The sequence below is a fragment of the Marmota marmota genome, unplaced genomic scaffold (genome assembly GCF_001458135.2).
Source record: "Marmota marmota marmota unplaced genomic scaffold, marMar, whole genome shotgun sequence".
NCBI classification, from domain to species: Eukaryota; Metazoa; Chordata; class Mammalia; order Rodentia; family Sciuridae; genus Marmota; species Marmota marmota.
In genome coordinates, this window is record NW_026000026.1 from 447,509 (window position 1) to 465,311 (window position 17,803).

The 17,803-nt window shown below is 48.5% G+C and overlaps 1 protein-coding gene across 3 annotated transcripts in view; it reads right to left on the reverse strand.

Annotated features, from left to right (window-relative positions):
• The window catches only part of Dnajc5 (DnaJ heat shock protein family (Hsp40) member C5), a 22,582-nt gene extending 6,983 nt beyond the window's left edge, over positions 1-15,599 (reverse strand). The window contains exon 1 of one of the 3 annotated variants that reach the window (XR_007350301.1): positions 13,954-15,599. The gene's annotated coding sequence lies outside the window, so the exon portion shown is untranslated. Of the gene's footprint in view, positions 1-2,343; positions 2,367-13,953 lie in introns of those variants that run through there. The other 2 variants (XM_015478154.2, XM_015478161.2) reach the window with 2 other exon arrangements.
• Positions 15,600-17,803: the final 2,204 nt, after the last annotated feature.

Genomic DNA, 17,803 nt, shown 5'->3' on the forward strand with positions numbered 1-17,803 from the left:
TTTTTTTTTGGGGGGGGGGGTACTGGGGATTGAAACCAGGGATACTCGACCACTGAGCCACATCCCTAGCCCTATTTTGTATTTTATGTAGAGACAGGGTCTCACTGAGTTGCTTAGTGCTTCACTTTTGCTAAAGCTGGCTTTGAACTTATGATACTCCCGCCTCAGCCTCCCAAGCCGCTGTGTTAGGCTTTTAGTCCACTGACACTGAATCTCATTTTTGGTATGTTTAGGTTGATATTGCTTTTCTGTTTGTTTCCTAGGTGCATCTGTGTTATATGAATATTTTTAAGAATTTTATGTTTCTTGAGGCTGGGGTTATAGTTCAGTTGGTAGAAGCTTGTCTTGCAAGCACAAGGCCCTGGGTTTAATCCCCATCACCCCCCCCCCAAAAAAAAAGCCTAACACAGCAGGGTGGTCAGAGTGCATAAAATGCGAGACCATTAGGATTTTAACACCCCTCTCAGAAACTGACAGTTATTTTTATTTTTTATCCATTTGTTTTTGTAGTACTGGGGATTGAACGCTACTACTGAGCTACACTATACCCCAGCCCCTACTTTAAAACAATTTTTTTTGTGGTACTAGGGATTGAACCCAGGGCCTTGTGCATGCAAGGCAAGCACTCTACCAACTGAGCTATATCCCCAGCCTGCCCCCCTTTTTAGATTTTCAGACAGGGTCTCACTAAGCTACTGAGGCTGGCTTTGAAGTTGCTATTCTCCTGCCTCAGCTGCCCCAGTTCCTGGGATTGATTACAGGTGTGCGCACCATGCCCAGGTGACAGATTTGTCAAATCAGGAGTGACACTAGACAGTTCCATTAGCTGTCACAACCTGAGGTCTGTGGAGCACCCAGCATGCTTCTTCCATGCACACTACTCATGCACCTAGAGATACTCCACACTGGGCCTTGAAACAAGTCTCAATCAGTCACACACAGCGTGACTCTTAACAAATTAAACTAGAAACCCAAGAGTAAGAGAGCAAAGAAAACCTGAAATAGTTGCTGTTAAACAACACACTACAAAATAACATGGAATTCAAAGAATAAATCACAGGGTTACAAAGTATTTCTTTTTTTTACGTGCTGGGGGTTGAACCCAGGGCTTTCATGTTAGGCTAGTGTTCCACCACTGAGCCACACCCAATAGGGCACGAGACTAACTCTGCCCTTGGTTCCTAAGTGCTCCGGCAGGTTACATACAAGTCCTTCAAGCTCACCTGGACTCACATTGACAAGCTGAGCTTTGCAAAGCCCTAGAGAACGGCAAGACAGGTAGGTGGGTGGAAAGGAACTAAGGTCAGCCAATGACCAGCGGCTGTGGCGTAACGTAACCCATCAATCAGACAGGCCTATGCCACAAGCACTCCACAGAAACAAGACAGCCATGAGTACAGGCCACAAACCCCCAGGGCACCAGGAGCTCTGAAGGCGACAGGATGCACATTCTTCAGCTCACTAGCAGGGACACACCTGTGCTAGGACCCCCGACCGCCCACACCTGTGCCAGGACCCCCGACCGCCCCATGCATGCCCCACCAGGCCGTTTGCACAGCCTGTATCCTTTAATGTATCCTTCGTAGTAAGGCAGATGAAGCAGAAGCAGATGTTTCCTTGAATTCTGTGAGCCACTCCGGAGATCAATCCTTGTGAGCAGCAGGTGGTGGGACTCCTGCTTTAGCACCAGCTGGTCAGAGCTGGGGAGGAGCAGACACAGCCAGGATGCTGCTCTTCCCACTTCTGTCCAGCACTGTTCTAGAATTCCTAAATGCTGCAGTAAGAAATAAAAAGCATAAAGCCCAGGAAGTAAGACACAAATTGTGGCTACGTGCAGAGCAGCTGGGACTGACAAGGGAGCCAGGCAGAGACAAGGGAGAAGAGTCTAACTTTCACCACACACAGTTGAGCTTTGAGAGCAGCAACCAATTAGAAGTTTATTAGATATGTCATTTACAGCAGCACCCAAAGTCACGAATTATTTACGATTAACAAAAGACGTATAAGCTAGTCAGGCACAACGGCGCACACTGCAATTCCAGCAACTCAGGAGGCTGAGGAGAAGGATCCAAATTCAGGTTAGTCTGGGCAACTTAGTGAGACTCTGCCTCAAAATAAAAACTTAAAAAAAAAAAAAAAAAAAAAAAAAGCTGAGAGTGTAGCTTAACAGTAGCGACCCCTGGGTACAATCGCTGGTATCTCTAAATAGGAGGCCTTGCTATTGTTAATGCGTCCTTCTCCTCAAGCAGGTCTACAGAGTGGACATAACCCAGCTCTAATCCCAGCAGACATTGTGTAGAAATTGATTAACTGATCTAAAAAGCATGTGGAAAGGCAGCAGACCTGGATCCCCACTGCAACACTGGCAGGAAGTGCACCGAGGCAGCAGTCCGAGGCACGACTGGGCGGGACATGAAGGACTCTGCTCAACTCGGCTGCCACCACAGCAAGTCTGGGTTCGCAGGGCTTTTGTCTGTTTTATTTCGCGGTGCTGGAAAGCAAACCCAGAGCCACACAGGCTAAGTAACTTCTGCCACTGAACTATGTCCCCAGCAAAACCCCAGTTTTTATTTATTTTTTTAAACATGGGAACAAGATTTGAACCCTTCTAAAAAGATACACAGATGGTTCATGGTACTTGAAAAGATCATCGGTCATTTGGAAATGAAAATAACGCTACAATCTGCTGAAAGCCTTGTGTAACAGCAGGGCTGGTCCTGAGCACCACGGACCCGGGGAGTCACCTGCACAGACCCGCACAGCAGAGCCCACCACTTGCTGGGGCCACGCGGACAGCTCCTGTCACCCAGGCTCTGTGCTCGACAGTGGGCAACGCAAGGCAATGCCCTGCAGCATGCAAAACACAGGTGAGGCGTGTGTCATAGGCAGAGGAGCTGGTCCTGTCTGGGACACTGGAAGATAGCGTGCAGGACTGGAAGTAGCTCGGGTGAGGCGTGGGAGCCTCAGGACAGCACCACCACAAAGACCAGACACTGCGCTCAGACCACATTCAATCCTCAGAGGCTTTTTTTTTGGGGGGGTGGCGGCGGGGGGGGCGGAACCAGGGATTGAACTCAGGGGCACTCAACCACTGAGCCACACCCCTAGTCCTATATTGTATTTTATTTTATTTAGAGACAGGGTCTCATTGAGTTGCTTAGGGCCTTGTTTTTGCTGAGGCTGGCTTTGAACGAGATCCTCCTGCCTCAACCTCCCGAGCCTCTAGGATTACAGGTGTGGCCACCGTACCTAGCTCACAGAGGCTTTTTCTTCAATAATAAATCAGCCTTAGTACCCTTCTCTTCCTTTCTTTGTACACCTTAAGGTATTTAGATGGAACCTTGCTGTCTTGCCCAGGCTGGCCTTGAACTCCAGATGCTCCTGCTGCACCCAGTCACTAGAGTTGCTGGGATTGCACCTACTACCCACCCTGCTGTAACTTGCTAGGCACAGCAGTGCAGGCCTGTAATCCCGGTGACTTGGAAGGCTGAGAGAGGAGGATGCAAGTTTAAGTCCAGCCTCAGCAACTTAGGGAAACCTTGTCTCAAAATAAAAAATAAAAAGAATCGGGGATATGGCTCAGGGTAGAGCATCCCAGGATCACAACTTTGATCCTCCTGCCTCAGTCTCCTGAGTAGCCAGGATTACAGATATGCATGGGCCACTGCGCCCAGTTATTTTTTTGTTTAATATCTTGATTCTATAAGCACATTTTTCTGGAGCTAGTCTATAAACACATTTTTTTGCGGCAGCGCACGCCTGTAATCCCAGAAGCTCAGGAGGCTAAGGCAAGAGGATTGAGAGTTTAAAGCCAGCCTCGGCGATGGTGAGGCGCTAAGCAACTCCAGAGCCACACAGGCTAAATAACTTCTGCCACTGAACTATGAACTAGAGACCCTGTCTCTAAATAAAATACAAAAAAGGACTGGGGATGTGGCTCAGTGTTTGAATGCCCCTGAGTTCAATCCCTGGTACCCTGCCAAATAATAGTAGTAGTAGTAGTAGTAGTAGTAGTAGTAGTAATAATAAACACATTTTTCTGTTTTTAATTTTTTACAATATTTTACTTTCTGAAGTTTTTTTGTTTTGTTTTGTTATTTTGGGAATCCTCCTATCTCAGTCTCCCCAGTCACTGGGAGCACAGGTGTGCACCACCACAGCTAGCTAACTTTTATTAAAAATTAAGATGTGGGCTGGGGCTCAGCAGTAGAGTGCTCGCCTAGCAATGCTGGGTTTGATCCTCAGCACCACATAATAAACAAATAAACAAACAAATAAAAAAAGGTACTGGGCCCAACTACAACTTAAATACACACACACCCCAAAACCCAAACCTAAGACGTGAAGTGAACTGGATGGTGGTGTACACCTATAATCCCAGGGACTAGGAAGGAGGAGGCAGGAGGATGGCAAATTCAAAGCCAGCCACAGCAACTTAGTGAGCCCCTGAGCAACTGAGTGAGCCCCTGCCTCAAAATAAGAAATAAAAGGGGCTGGGGATGTGTCTTGGTGGTTACGCACCCCGGGGTTTAATCCCCAGCACCAAAAAAAAAAGTTCGAAGGCATGAATGCACACATGGCCAAGCCATTAAGGGTCAAGACCAGGCATGCCCTGCCCACCTCCACATGTGTCCCACTGGAGGTCTTCAGGGCAGTGGTGTAGGCACAGCCCCATCCGTGATGGCAGAGCCTCCTCCAGATGCCTCCTGGCCCTGCCAGTGCGTCTGCTGCTCATCAGACTGCAGGCAGGTGGTGTGTGCGGGCATTCCTCTCTGCTAATGAGAACCTCTTAGTGTGGGGTTTGTGTTCTCAGTTCTCGGCTCACAGAGGTCTGCAGGAGCTGCTACCGAGCCGTTCTCTGGAACCTTTCTTGGGTTCTTCTTGCTCCTTGCAGTTCCCTGTCTCTTGCCTCCTCCTCAGCTGTGTCCCCTTGCTGGCTGCTTGCTCAGGAGCTGGCTCTAGAAGCTCCTCGGTACAGTCCGCACAACTCCAGGTTAAGCTGGCTGCCACCTCGAGGACAGCTTTGCTGAGGTTTTGGTTTTGGTGGTAGTCTTGGGGATTATTGGCCTTGCACAATAGACAAGTGCTCTGCCACTGAGCTACATCCCAGCCCCAGTCCTGCTGATTTCTGCAACTTCCTCATCCTTGGCAGATCATCCAAGGTCTTGGAGGAACCTCCTGAGTGTCTCCTGCCAGACGCCATCCATACTGCTGGGTGGCATCCCCTCGAGCCCAGGCGAAGTCCTGATATAGCCACAGATGTCCCACTCCTTTCTGAACTGCATGTCTCCTCAGCTGCAATGGCCTGGGCAAAGCTCCTCCTCACGTGGCAGGCCTGCAAAGCTGCCCTAACTCCTTGGTTCACTGACTGGGTCAAAGGGGTGACATTTGGAGAAAGAAACAGCCCTCTGGAATTGGGATGAAGATCACTATAAAAGGAGGACGTGAGAGAGCATTACCAAGAATTACGGACATCTCGAAAGGTGCCATTTTCCCAACAGCACCTCCCTCCTTGCTGGCAAGGCAGTCAGGAAGCATCTGGGGAGAGGAGCAGGGCCTGCCTGACTTCTCACTGCTCCTGGGTGCACTGGTGGCTATTGCTCTTGTGCTGCATTTTGCAGTCTTGGGGACAGGACCCAGGGCACTCTGCACTGAGCTACACCCCCAGCCCTTCCTGTTTTTCACTGAGACAGAGTCTCACTTACACTGCCCAGGCTGGCCTTGAACTTGTGATCATCCTGCTTAGCCTCCTGAGTGGCTGGGATGACAGGCATACACCACTGCATCTGGCTGTCATTCTACCTTCTTCATTAGCACAGATTAAAGACTTCAAAACCTTAGAATTAGTTTTCTTAGTTTCAATGAACTGCCATTAACCATATCCAAACTTCAGTATTTGAGAAAACACACATCTTCAAACCCAGAGAATAAAAACTTTAATTACGCACCCCAAGGCAGCTTTCTCTTTCTTGAGTAACGCAAATCTGTAAACCTGCAGTGTCTGAGATTCTGAGCCAACAGTATTAAAATGAACTCAAGGATTTCTAGAAAAACCCAGCCAAGGAGACTGGAATCACAGGGGTGAGAGGTGAGCGGATGGCACCAGACTATGCAAGAACCGTGAGTCTGAAGGGTGGGAGGGAGACACCAGAACACATACGGCGAGCCTCAGGCGAAGCTCATGCCTCCCAGCAGGGGCAAGCAACATGGCCTGAAACAGAACGACCTGGCCCTGGTTAGACCCCAGCACCACCACCAACAGTGATAATTAAAGGAGTAAAAATGAGTCCATGAGCCAAATCAGATCCTGGGGCAAAGACAATGTCACTTGGGATACAGGCTTGCTTGGGGTGAGGCAGCAACGATCTCGTTACTGCAAGGAAAAATGAAAACCACGCTTTTATTTAAGACTGTGGGCTTCTTTGGAAGGCAGTATCCAGTAGCCAGGTTTCTGGGGAGAACTAGGGCCAGAGGTTAAAAACTTATTCTTTGTAGAAGACCATTGCTGGATTTTTAAATCATGTTCTTCTCTGTACTGATCTGTATTATCTAGAAAAAAAATTCCCTCCCTTTGGTACCAGAGATTGAACCCAGGGACACTTAACCACTGAGCACACCCCTAGTCCTTTTATTTTTTATTTTGAGACAGGGTCTCACTAAGTTGCTTAGGGCTTCACTAAATTGCTGAGGCTGGCTTTGAATTGTGATCCTCCTGCCTCAGCCTTCCGAGCCACTGGGATTACAGGGGTGGCCACCATCTTGGCTCTTATCTGAATTTTTAATAAATTTCTGTACCACATTTATACGAAAACTAAAGTTGTTATTATGATAAAATGAACAACCAGACCTCTCCTGATGCCCTTCCCAGAAGCTGATCTTCATGAGTCATTTCCACACACTCCACAAAAGTCTCCAGTGGGTTTTGAGGGGTTCAGCTGCAGTAGCCTAAATCACAACCAAGATGTCACGGTAAACACCCATCATGTCCCTGCACCATGGTGGGCTGCGAGACACTGGCTCACTCTGAGAACCCCAGACCCACACAGAGCCAATGCCTCCTCCAACCCAAGTTCACCCCACATGCCATCTCCGCCCTCCATGCAGTCTCCCAGAGTCCTACAGTGTCCTCAGATCCAGAGAGAAAGCTGTCCATCTGAGTGGCTGTCCTGGCTAATAGGTAATCACAGGGGCCTGGGGAGGAACCCCAAATTTTCTCAAGAACGAGCAAAAACCAGGTCTCCTCCCCAAACCCATTCAAATCACTCAGTTTCCCTGCCTCACCAAGTGAAGTGAGAAAGTTGCTTTCCCATGTTTTGTGAGGTCACAGGTGGCACACAGCTAGAGGTCCAAGGCAACACGAGTCAGCACCAAATGGCCAGGCAGCCTTGCGGTGTTGCCACAACTACAGGGCAGGGCTGAGTGTGGGCAAAGGGCAGGCCACGATCTGGCAGCCTCCATTGCAGCTGAGTCTTGAATGTGTAAAAGAAAGCACAGCTGTGTGCCAGCAGCATTTTACAGCCCCACCTCTGTGACCCACTCTGAAGCACAAGTGAGGGTTCTCTTGCAAGTGATTGGCAGGAAGTTTTAAGCCTTGCTCAGTTTGGGTCAGTTAGTGATTTTTTTTTTTTTTTTTTTTTTTGGTACGGGGATTAAACTCAGGGACACTCAACCACTGAGCCACATCCCCAGCCCTATTTTGTAGTTTATTTAGAGACAGGGTCTTACTGAGTTTCTCAGCACCTCCCCATTGCTGAGGCTGGCTTTGAACTCACAATTCTCCTGTCTCAGGCTTTGGGGATCACAAGCATGTGCCACTGCACCTGGCAAGATGGTAAACATTTTTAAAACTCTGAAGCAGCACAGAAGTGGTTGGTATAGACAGCAGCAACAGCTGCATGGACTTCAAGGAGAACTGGTGGCATGCTGCCAGGAAGCACAGAGAGTGCTCCCTGCTCCCCGCTCCCCACCCCAGCTCGCTCTCCTCACTTCAGGGGAGCACTGACTCACTACTGCCTCTGACCACGCACCATGCAGGAGAATCTGCTGCCCCAAGATGCAGTGGGTGCCCGGCGAGGCCTGTAGGAGACGTGAGGGGAGCACAGCGCCCTGGCAGACACAGACCTGGCCAGCACAACACCCCACCCTCTCCACTGCTCACCACGCTGCCCTGCCCACCAAAGCACTGGACATTGGGGAGGAAGGGTCCTGTGCTACGAAGCCACAGCCCCCACAGACACCAAACCCTTATCTGAAGGGCTTTCCAACTGGAAAACTTGAGTGGCCATAGAGCACAGAACTGCTCTTATCATGTCCACACCAAACACTCAACAAAACCCTCTTTCACATGTGATCTTCTCCAAGCAAAGGGAAGAGGCCTCCACGACCAAGGGCCCTTCCTTGCAAGTGCCCCACCTGCCATACACGGGGAACATGCCCTGAGGTGGTGCACCAGGTCCCACAGAGCAGGATGCCTGGAATCAGCAGGGACTGGAATTCCAGAGCAGGATGCCTGGAATCAGCTCATGGGACCAGGCAGCAGCAGAGCCAGCTTGTCCTCCAGGATCACTCTGGCTGCAGAGTGTGGAAGGGACAGAGGCGGCCAGCGAGGAAGCAGCGCTGGGCCCACAGTCAGTGTCATGTTCAAGACAAAAGCCCACACTTGACACAGGAAACCCATCACTGCCACTGCAAGATAATCAGGTGCTGGCATCAGCAGGTGAAGCTTTACAAAGCCTTACAAACAGCCTGGGAGTGTGGATCAGTGGCAGAGCACTTGCCTAGCAACGAGGCCCTGGGCTCCATCCTTGGCACCAGATTTATTTATTTTACTTTTTTGTGGTATGTGTATTGAACCCAGGGGCACTCTACCACAGAGCCATATCCCCAGCCCTTCTGAAAAAAAAAAATGTTTTGTTTTTAGACAGGATTTCACTAAGTTGCTGAGGCTGGCCTCAAACTTGCAATCCTCCTGCCTCAGCCTCCTGAGCAGCTGGGATTACAGTTGTGTGCCACCATAGGTATAAGACCATTTTTCCCTTTTAAAAAAATCACATAGGAATATTAAAAGCAATAGGAGCAACAACAAAACTACCCTCGTTTTCCTTCAGTGTTGCTGAGAATGGAACCAGTGTCTTCCATGCTGAGCACATGCTCCACTACTGAGCTGCACCCTGCCCTACAGTAGGCAGAAATGACATGCAGGACATCTAGGAAGAAAGAGAGTGAAGGGGAGGATCAGACCTTCCACACTTCACAGGGTGCAGTGGACACCCCGTCTTTCCAGAGACTCAGGAGTCTGAGGGAGGAAGATTTCAAGTTCCATCCAGCTTGGGCAACCTGTCTCAAAATAAAAACTAAAAGGAGCTGGGGATGTGGCTTAGTGGTTCAATCAATCCCCAGTACGGTGGGGGTGGGGGTGGCTACATTTTATGTGAAGCAGTACAATAATGAATATTGGTCCCCCCCAACCCCCTCATACTAGTGATTTGGGGATTGAACTATATCCCAGCCTTTTTATTTATTTATTTTTTTAATTTTCAGACAGGTCTCACTATGTTGCCCAGGCTGGCCTCAAACTTGGGATCCTCTTGCCTCAGCCTCCCAAGTACCTGGGATCCCAGCTCAATATTAGTTTTTTGTTTTTTAATAACAGATGTACTTGACCTTTATTTTTATTTAATTATAATGTGATGCTGGGAATCGAACTCAGTGCCTCACAAATGCTAGGCAAGTGCTCTACCATTGAGCCACAACCCAACTCCCAATATTAGTTCTAAGTACAGCAAACAAACCAAGGGCAGTCAGAAGGACTGATAGTATCTGGGATGTCCCTAATAGGATAGTACTAACTAAGGACACTTGGACACAAGCAACAACACAGGTCAATCTCAAACACAGTCCATCCTGCACAACAGGCTAGACACAAAAGGACCTTGTGTACATGAAAGCATGACTCCTCAGGGTGGCCAAGGGAAACCTGAAGTCACAGAATCATCCTAGACCTTACCGCACTGTGATTTCACATGTGCACATGCACACCAAAACTCACTGGCACTCACAGCCAACAAGCCGGGCACGGTGGAGCAGGCCTATGACCCCAGCTACTTGGGAGGCTAAAAGGAGGATCCCAAGATCAAGACCAGCCTGGGCAACTTAGCCAGACCCCATCTCAAAACAGAAGAGAGAAATGAGATGGAGCTCAGTTGTAGAGCACTTGACTCGCATGTGCAAGACCCTGGATGGTTCTATCCTCAGTAGTATAGAAAAAAGAAGAGAAAATTTACATGTGTACATATGAATATGTAACAACAAATCCCACCATACTATAATGCACCAATTAAAAAAATATAGTAAAAAAGAAAATGTTTAGAGCACATCTGTGCTTCTCACTGTATATTGATCTTACCTGCATTTAAAAAATCAGCTGTTATAATTGTCTGTAGTTCCAGAGACCTGGGAGGCTAGGGCAGGAAGACCATGTGAGCCCAGAAGTCCTAGGCCTGTGTGGGCAATTAGCACAGAAGTAGCTACTAGGAACACCATTCCAGCTGGTAAGCTATAACAGGTACTGTCCAAGTACAGAAACCATTCCATTTAAATCTCTGCACATTCCACACATCCCACAGTTAGTTGCTCTACGTGGGGTCTGAAGTGCCCCTCCAAGGGACTGTGATGAAGGTTCATCCCCAGCCTAGGGCACACCTGACACCTTCCCACCCTACAAGGGCATGCCCTTGAAGGAAGGGGACCAGGGACCTGCTCCTCCTGGGGGCCATGAGGCAAGCAGCTCTGCTCTGTTGCATGCTCTTGCCATGATGTGCTCTGAACACTCCACTTAAAAGCCGACCCCCCGCCAGGCAGTAAGCACTCATAAAAGTTCCTTGTTCACTTGGCACACAGTTCTGTAACTAAAGCAGAGACACACCCCAGCAAGAAAGGATGCAATTTCTCTCCTAGCTGGGAGACTGCTGGCAAAGGGATATGTGATAGGAATCAAACAAGAGAATGGTGACAACAGAGACATGAAGCTACATCTCCCCTGTGGTGCTAGGGGTGGAACTCAGGGGCTCACACGTGCCATGCACACCCTCTACCCCTGGCATGTCCAGCCTCCCTGTGGGGTCACAAAAATATCATTAATATCCATTTTCAGAAAAAAACAACTTCTTTTGCATTTATCAAAACCTTTAATGTAGGCTGGGCACAGTGGCACATGCCTTTAATCCCAGCGGTTTGGAAGGCTGAGGCAGGAGGATCGCAAGTTCAAAGCCAGCCTCAGCAACTTAGTGAGACCCCCGCCTTTAAAATATAAAAAAAGGGGGGCTGCAGATGTGGCTTAAGTGGTAGTGTGCTCATCTAGCATACGTGAGGCACTGGGTTCAATTCTCAGTACCACGTAAAAATAAAAATACCGATTCCACCTAAAACTAAAAAAATAAATAAATATTTTTTAAAAAAAATTATTTATTTATTTATTTTTTAGTTTTCGGCGGACACAACATCTTTGTATGTGGTGCTGAGGATCAAACCCGGGCCGCACGCATGCCAGGCGAGCGCGCTACCGCTTGAGCCACATCCCCAAAAAAATAAATATGTTTAAAAATAAATAAACAACCTTTAATGGAAATACTGCCTGTCCCAGCATTTCTGCACATTACAGACAAGCTTCTCCATGCTCACAGGGAGGGCTTGCTAACTTCTCAAACAAGCAGGCATACTTTATTATCGTTTGGTACTGGGGATTAAATTCAGGGGTGCTCTATTACTGAACTACACCCCCAGTCCTTTTTATTTTTCATTTTGAGACAGGGTCTGGCTAAATTGTCCAGGCTGGCCTGGAACTTAGGGTCCTCCTGCCTCAGCCTCCCAAGTGGTTGGAATAACAGGTGTGGCCGGAAAGCAAATGCACTTTAATGATTACAAGTAATGAACCTTTCTCTAACACAGGAAACAAAAACGTTAAAAGTACCACCCTCTGGGGTGGAGTGTGGCTCAGGCAGAACACAAGTTCCCGGGTTCAATCCCAGGCATTGCAAAAAATTAAAATAAAGTAAAATAAAGCAAAAACAAAAACTGCCCTTAAGTCATAAATTACAGTAAGAGCTCTGATGCTGCTCAGTCGTGACTCTGCCTGCCCAGTGTGGGTCTCTTCCATGTTCTTTTTTTCTTTTCTTTTCTTTTTTTTTAAAGAGAGAGTGAGAGAGGGAGAGAGAGAGAATTTTTTTAATATTTATTTTTTAGTTCTCGGACGACACAACATCTTTGTTTGTATGTGGTGCTGAGGATCGAACCCTGGCCGCACACATGCCAGGCGAGCGCGCTACCGCTTGAGCCACATCCCCAGCCCCCTTCCATGTTCTTGCCCTCTCTGTTACTTCCATTTCCTAATGACTAGGGTGAACTCAGGCCAACCCCTTCTTCCTTGCATTTTTCCCGGGGTGATGAGCTCAGGAGTATGTCATCTGCTGCTAGAATTGCACAATGCTGTTTTATTTTTTTATAGCTTGTTTTAATTAAATTTTAGAGATTCCTGAGATTCAGGTCAAGATCTACCTGAACTGTACTCGTTAGGATTTAGGAACTGCCACGACAGGTTTGCTACATCTGCATTCCAGGAGGGTAAATTCTCAACTTTTAGTTCTTAAAAAAAAAAAAGGTATATTTTATAAATCTAGCCTTGGGAGGTACAGCTAGGTGGGGTTCTAAGGCCCTCATCTATACACACATGCAGGGATGGAGGGCCTGGCACATTAGGGGGTCTCCTGGAGTTCACCAGTCCACGGGGCCCCCTCACCATGCCAGATGAGCTGCTTCCGTTACCTGAGGTCTTTCATCCTGCTGGTAGCATGAGGTTCAGCTCTCTGGCCTGCCCTGTAAGACTGTTTTTGGATGCAGGGCCTGCTGACCACCAGCCTGAACCCACTATGTTCCTGGACCTAACAGGCAGGTTGACTTGCTGGTGGACAAAGACTCTGACGTACCCTCTACCTCCCTGCTGTCCAAGGCTCCTCCAGAGACCTCAGGACCTTGTGCAGACACCTGAGACAGCTGTCCTGGATACAAAGCACAGCTGTCACCTACTGTGGAGCTGTCTCGGGCCTTGAGCACAAGTCTGGGTCTCTACCTGTCACAGCCCATCATCCAGGCGTTCAGCAAACGTTCATGAAGCATTTCCCACATGCCTTCTCAACACAAGGAGTCAACAATAACAAAACAAAACACACAAAGTCCCAGCCTGCTGGGCACAGTGGCCATGCCTATAGCCCAGCAATTCGGGAGGCTGAGGCAGGAGGATTGCAAGTTCAGGGCCAGTCTCAGCAAATTCAGTGAGGCCCTAAGCAATTTAGTGAAGCCCTATCTCAAAGTAAAAAATAAGAGGGCTGGAGATGTGGATCAGTGGTTAAGCACCCCTGGGTTCAATCCTCAGCACCACACACACACACACACACACACACATTAAAAAAAATCCCTAAAATTGCCCAACATCATATGTAGCCTTTGGGGGCTTCCTGGGAAACTCAATGTGTTTCTAAGATTTTTGTACCTTGCAAAGTCCTGCTGTAATTAATTCTCTCACCACTATGGATCCATCCTGCCAAAATAAACCTTTCCTCTTTGTTAGTTTTTTGTTGCTATGACCATACCTGAGGAGAACAGCTAAGGAAGGGCTCCCGGTTTCAGAGACTCAGTCAGTCCAGGCAGCCGACCCTAGTGCTCAGGGCCTGAGGTGAGGCGGAGCATCGTGGCCCAGGGAAGCAGTGAGTGTTCCCAACTTTCATTATCACACGCCGTGTGGCCTCAAGGCTGCTGCACAGCAGGCACGGGGTGGTGCCGGTGCAGGGCACCAGGCTCACGAGAAGCACGGGAACCAACAGTGGAGTGAGCAAGCATCACACAGCAAGCGCACAGCAGAGTGCACGTGCCTGCAAGTGGAAGGCAAAACCGGAGACCTACCATGCAACAGAACAGCTTTGCCAGGCACACGGCCCTGTCCTCCTGAGGCGGAGAACTGCGAGTCAGAGGTCAGCCCCGGCGACATTGGTATGTGTTGTTAGTCGGCTTTTCCTTACTGAAGTGAAAAACCTAAGGAAAAAACCACTCAAGGAAGAGTTATGGTCTGGATCTTTAATGTCCCCCCAAAGCTCACGTGTTATACAATACAGGAATGTTCAGAGGTGAGGTAACTAGCTCATGTGTACTGTGACCTCTCAGTTGATAAACCCACCTGATGGATCCATAACCTGAAGGGACCCTTAGGTGGCAATGTGGCGGAGGAAGGGGCCTCTGAATCCTCACTCCTCCTCACTGCTTTCCTGGGCCCCGATGCTCCGCCTCACCTCAGGCCCTGAGCAAGAGCCAGCTGCTGTGGACTGGGTCTCTGAAATCGTGAGCCCAGATAGACCTTGCCCCTTCCGTTGCTATTCTCCTCAGGTATGGTCACAGCAACAAAAAGCTAACAGGAAAGGTTTATTTTGGCTCACAGTTTCAGAGCAGGGTTGGCAGGCTCCATTACTCTGAGCCTGAAGAAAGGCAGAAGGGACTGGCACAAGACCCTAGTCCCCATGGGCACATCCTCAAGGATCCAGTGCCTGCACCTAGGCCCCGCCTCCCAATAGTCCACTCAGCCCTGCAGCAGAGCCGTCCACTGAGGAGGCCAGAGTCCTCATGGGAGGATTACTTGCAAAGAACATGCACCTTGGACACTGCAGCACTGGGACCAAGGCTTCGACACACAAGTCTTTGGGGGACACTTCATATCCAAATCACAGCAGCAACATAGCAAGAGCCCGTCTCAGAAACACAAAACAAAGAACTGCTTTCAAAAGCAATGTGACATGCTGAGTGCTGGTGGGAATGGAGGGAAGCCCTGTGCATGCTGCTGGGAGTGCAGGACAGCCACTCTGGAAAGACAGGGCACTTTCCTTAAAGTGACAAGTATGGGAACATTTATAAATACCAAACCCAGAAGCCACTGGATACCACTCAGCTAGTGACTGGATGACAAAGAGGGAGCCACCACACAAGGGAGCACTGCTCATCCGTGGCGTGGATGGCCCTCAAAGGCTTAGCGCTGTGTGAAAGGTTGTCCCCACGGTGGCATGCTGTTGCATGACATTCTCAACAGGTGAAACAGGCCACAGAGAGCAGAGAGAGCTGCCAGAGGCAGGTGGCGTGCTGGTGCTGTGTGCTCTGTGGTGGCGACCCACTGGTCTCCACACACTAACTCAGACGAGGAAAGGACAATGTCTGGGCTTGCACTTCAAATGTGCTGTTAGTGACTGGCACCACAACTTGTAGCAGACTGGAATCAAACACATGCAATCCGGGGAGGACTGCTCAGGGCAGGTGGCCAGCAGTGGGACTGCTGGGTGGCAGGTGCCACCTCACTCCCATAGCTCTGAGAGCTACTCGGGTGCTTCAGGTTCTCCTACCTGTGGTGTCTGCACAGTGCCCAGGCCTGCTGTCGACCATGTCGATACCCAGGACTCCATTATACTGGTCACAAATGTTTTACAAATTCTTCTTCTCCAAATTCATTTTACTTACTGTGATGTCTTTTAACACGTTTGGTGTTACTGTTTTTGCGTAGTGCTGGGGATCAAGGCCAGGACCTCATGCAGGCTAGGCAAGTGCTCTATCACTGAGCTACACCTCCAACCCTTAATTTTATTTCATATCTATCTATCTATCTATCTATCTATCTATCTATCTATCTATCTATAGTTGTGGATGGACAGCATGCTTTTATTTTAATGTGGTGCTAGGGATCAAACCCAGTTTCTCATGCGTGTGAGGCAAGCACTCTACCACCCCAACCCCCTTCCCCCAGCCTTTAATTTTAAATTTTAAAAAATTATACTGTTCAAAAGACATATAACATAAAGCTTCCTCTCTCAAGGATATGGTAGTATAGTGTTAGCTATATGCACATTGTTAACAACAGCTATATGAAGCTGCTCTTTTTTGTTTTGTTTTGTTTTTGGTACTGGAAATTGAACTCAGGGGCCCTCGACCACTGAGCCACATCCCCAGCCCTGTTTTATATTTAATCTAGAGACAGGGTCTCACTGAGTTGCTCAGCGCCTCGCTTTTGCTGAGGCTGGCTTTGAACTCACCATCTTTCTGCCGTAACCTCCCAAACTGCTGGGATTACAGGCATGTGCCACCACACCCAGGCAATCTTTTTAAAAAGTATGTATTTGTTTTAATTATCAGTGGACCTTTATTTTATTTATTTATATGCAGTGCTGAGAATTGAACCATGCCAGGCAAGTGTTCTATCCCTGAGCTACAACCCCAGCCCTACTCTTTTGTTTTTTGAGACAGGCTCTCACCATGTTGCCCAAGCTGGCCTTGAATTCCCAATCACCCCTAAGCTTCCTGAGTAGCTGGGAGGACAGGCACTATAAGTTCTTAATTTTTATGTAAATAATCATATAAAATCTTTCTGAATTAATCGATCAATTTTTCCCTTTTCTGCTTATGTTTAAGAAACCCTTCCCAACCCCAAGGTGGAAAGTATTCTCAAGATGTCCTGTGGCAGGAGACACAGGCCAGCTCCCATGTGCCAAAGTGGCAACCCAGTCCCAGAAGCACTCACAGGCGAGTGGCTCCTCTTTCCCTGGCCCTTACTGGGGGCCTCTGGCTTCCTGGGAACTTTTCCAAGTCAGATCTTTGTTCCACCTTCAACATCCTCCATTACTCAAAAACATCTGAAACCATGAGGCTCTCTGTGAAATTTTCACAAAAAAATCACAAATTCTTTAGTATTTCTATATACATTAAAACAATCGCAATTTATTTTAGTTTTCAGAGAGATTTATTTAGGAAAGCAGGTACATTCAGGGAAGAATGCAGGCCATCTTCACAGGGAAAGGAGCCAGCCAACAAGCATGCTTATAACACAAGTATTCCATCATGAAGACAAGGAGGGTTTTAAGGGCAACCCTAAGACAAACCCGACGAGTCACAACATCATCCAAGTCCCAGGTTCCCAGGCTTTAAGGACTAAAGTCTAGGTGGTGCCAACTAGCAGTGTAGACATGAACAGGTATGGGAGTGGCCCTCAGGAGGGTCTACAGCTATCCTGCTGGGCTCTTCAGCTTCTGTCCACTGTAGGTTATCCCATGATGGGGACTGGACAGGCAAACCCAGTGAGCCACTGACAGGCCAAGGCATAAGGATGGAAAGTGCCCAGGCCACAGGGACAGTCCATCCTATCATGAAGGGTCTGAAAACATAAGCTAGCCAGTCACGGTGGCATACAACTGTCACCCCAGCTTAGTGGTAGAGTTCCCCAAGGGTTCCATCCACAGTATGACAAACCAACCAACCAACCAACCAACAAACAAACAAAAAACAGAGGCTAAAAAAAGGGTCAATTGTAAGAAAAGGTTGCTGGGGACTAGGGAAGAGGAACACTCTAGAAAGAACAGGCAACAGAAGTTGAGAAGGAGGGAGGAGGGCCCCTGAAGTGACAGCACAGCCACAGGGCAGCTGAGTCAGGCGGGACCCCCACAACATCTCTGGGGGAAGAAGGTGTCGTGGAGCACAGGCAGGTACTGCTACTCTGCCCTGAGTACCCTGGGCTCATTTGCTTTAAAAACAAGAATGCCAGACACAAAATCAACTGGGGAAACTTTATTTGAAATCCGTGATGAGCCACATAGAAGTCGGCTGCCATCAAGTGGGATGGACCCAGGGACACAGAGCACAAAACAGGCTGAGAAGCTTGTGTGTCACTCTGAATTCCCTCTCCACTCCAGCAGAGTACACAGCAGGAACAACGGCCACCAATGAACCC